This window comes from Balaenoptera borealis (assembly GCF_965194805.1).
Source record: "Balaenoptera borealis genome assembly, chromosome: 11".
Taxonomy (NCBI): domain Eukaryota; kingdom Metazoa; phylum Chordata; class Mammalia; order Artiodactyla; family Balaenopteridae; genus Balaenoptera; species Balaenoptera borealis.
Genome location: NC_138868.1, coordinates 13,045,283 through 13,048,240, shown reverse-complemented (window position 1 = coordinate 13,048,240; position 2,958 = coordinate 13,045,283). Strand labels below are relative to the sequence as shown.

Below are 2,958 nucleotides of genomic sequence, written 5' to 3'. Positions count from 1 at the left end.
GACAACTATATTTTTCATTTTGCAAATCAGTTGGCCTTAAAACCACATATATTTAGACCATAGATTGAACATGTTTCATGGTTTCCAATTACGGTGTGGATTTCTAAAGGCACATTCCTGGAAGTGCCCAAGATCACATTAGGTCACGCAAAGGATGGTTCAACAGAAAATAAATAAATAAGTAAATAAGCAAATAAATAAATAAAGGATTGAACTGTTTCTGGAAAAAGAACAAAGATATACACTATAGGAAAGAAAAAAAAAAGAACTTAAAGTCTAGAATCACTGCTATTTTAATTTCCTGTAGCCCTTTCTCTTCTGCATGACATTAATGAGAGCATTTTTTACTTCTTTATTTCTAAGACTATAGATGAGTGGATCCAGCATGGGGATGACAATAGTATAAAAAACAGAAGCCACTTGATCCTTTCCCAAACAGTTGGACTTAACTGGTTTTAAGTAAGACCAAATCGTAGTGCCATAAAAGATGGTGACTCCCGGAAGATGGGAGGCACAAGTAGAGAAGGCTTTTCGCTTTTGTGAAGTGGAAGTAATTTTCAGAATAGTAGACAGGATGAACACATATTGTGATGTGAGGCACCGTTCGGGTGGAGCCAGCGAAAATGAATATGACGATTTCAATGTTGTGTGTGTCGGTGCAGGACAGGACTAAAGTTGGGGGAGCATTGCAGAAAAAGCGATAGATTATATTCGAGTCACAGAAGTGCAATCTGCTCATGCAAAGCACATTGACAAAGGCGTCCATAAAGTCACTCAAATAAGATCCAAAGACTAGGCAGCAGCAGCATCTTATGGACATAACAACTGGGTGATGCAGAGGATTGCAGGTAGCTACATAGTGATGATAGGTCATTGAGGAGAGAAGGAAAATTCAGTGGCACTGAAGAGAACAAAGAAATGCATCTGGGTGAAGCAGTTCAGGTATGAAATATACTTGGTGGAAGTCAGTAAATTTTCTAAGGTTTTAGGGGTAATGACAGTTGAATAACTGAGGTCAAGAAATGACAGGTGGGCTTCCCTGGTGGCGCAGTGGTTAAGAATCTGCCTGCTAATGCAGGGAACACGGGTTCGAGCCCTGGTCTGGGAAGATCCCACATGCCGCGGAGCAACTGGGCCCGTGAGCCACAATTACTGAGCCTGCGCGTCTGGAGCCTGTGCCCCGCAACAAGAGAGGCCGCCATAATGAGAGGCCCGCGCACTGCGATGAAGAGTGGCCCCCAATTGCCGCAACTAAAGAAAGCCCTCGCACAGAAACGAAGACCCAACACAGCCATAAATAAATAATTCCCATTAAAAAAAAAAAAAAAAAAAGAAATGACAGGTGACTGAGGAAAAAATACATGGGGGTGTGAAGCTGGAGATCCAGGCGGATTATCAACATCATCCCTGCATCCTCCAACACAGTAATTAGGTAAATCAGGAGAAATAGTGTAGAGGACCAGCCAGATCTCTTCAGAATCTGTCAATCCCATGAGGATGAAGTCAGACACATTTGGGATATTCCTTCTACCCATAGCGTTCAATGCTTAAATGGCTGAGAAATCAAATTTAATACTTAGCAGGAATTACTTACAAACGACTTGTGTTTCTGTGAGCAACATTACATATTTACATTAGTGTTTCTAGGAAGTGATAATAATGAGGTGTGTACAGTGTATGAAGAGAAAAATCTTAATTTGATTGCCAAATATAGAAATAGGTATAAATTCACATTTGGATGTAATATAATAAAAGCTAATATATTGAATAATGAGAATAAGCCTGACACTGTTCTAAATGCTTCCCTTTATTAAAGTATTTAATTCCTATGAGATTATATATGATATGTACTACAGTTAGCCACATTTTTTTAGATGAGAAAATGAGCACAGCGAATTTAGTAATTTTTCCAGAGTCAGAGCTCTTAAATGTTGGCTCCGTAATTCTACTAAAATAGATTGACCCCAGAGAGAATGTCCATACTACTATATTCCTATGCATAATTAATTTTAGCAAGACGAAAAAAATTCTAGATACATAATCAACGATGACAGAAGAATAGTTTTAATATACCATATACTGTTCTTTTTTCCCAGTATTATTTAATAGTAATTAAAAATAAGTTTCAACCTTTGGACTTCACTTGTGTGTAATAAAATGATAGACCTCATATTAGTATTAATTTTTTAAAAAATGATGTTTTAAAAATATAAAAATTTTAAAACTAGTTCAAATCCTAAAAAACACATATGTTTTGTGTGTGTATATTTGTGTATAAGTCTGTGTGAGTATGACACATTATTAACATGAACATTATGACAAACCCAAGACTAAATATATGTTTAGCAATAATTGTTAATGCACCTAATACACCTTTAAAAAGAAAACAATTTCAGGATAGTTTTTGAAAAGCCAAATATATTACACAGTATTTAAGAAGGTAATAATAAAAGTGAGGATGCATCTACATTTAGGCAATACCCATGAACAGAAAGCATTGGTTTTATTTTATTTTATTTTATTTTTAAATTTATTTATTTATGGCTGTGTTGGGTCTTCATTTCTGTGCGAGGGCTTTCTCTAGCTGCGGCAAGCGGGGGCCACTCTTCATTGTGGTGCGCGGGCCTCTCACTATCGCGGCCTCTCTTGTTGCGGAGCACAGGCTCCAGACGCGCAGGCTCAGTAATTGTGGCTCACGGGCCCAGTTGCTCTGCGGCATGTGGGATCCTCCCAGACCAGGGCTCGAACCCGTGTCCCCTGCATTGGCAGGCGGATTCTCAACCACTGCGCCACCAGGGAAGCCCCTGGTTTTAATTTTAATACTAAAAAATATAAACGCAGGGAAGATTATCAAAATTTAAAAGGATACTTTATAATAATAGATTTTGATTCACAATAAAGACTTATTCTTATGTGTTACCTATGCAAATAATAATGTAGTAAGAAATATAATGAAGT

At 37.6% G+C, this 2,958-nt stretch overlaps 1 pseudogene across 1 annotated transcript; it reads right to left on the bottom strand.

Annotated features, from left to right (window-relative positions):
• Positions 1 to 276: 276 nt before the first annotated feature.
• On the bottom strand, positions 277 to 1,541 carry LOC309605454 (olfactory receptor 8H1-like; annotated as a pseudogene). Its single transcript has 2 exons — positions 1,341 to 1,541; positions 277 to 1,039 (listed from the first exon to the last, which is right to left on the bottom strand). The product of its transcript is annotated as an olfactory receptor 8H1-like (transcript).
• Positions 1,542 to 2,958: the final 1,417 nt, after the last annotated feature.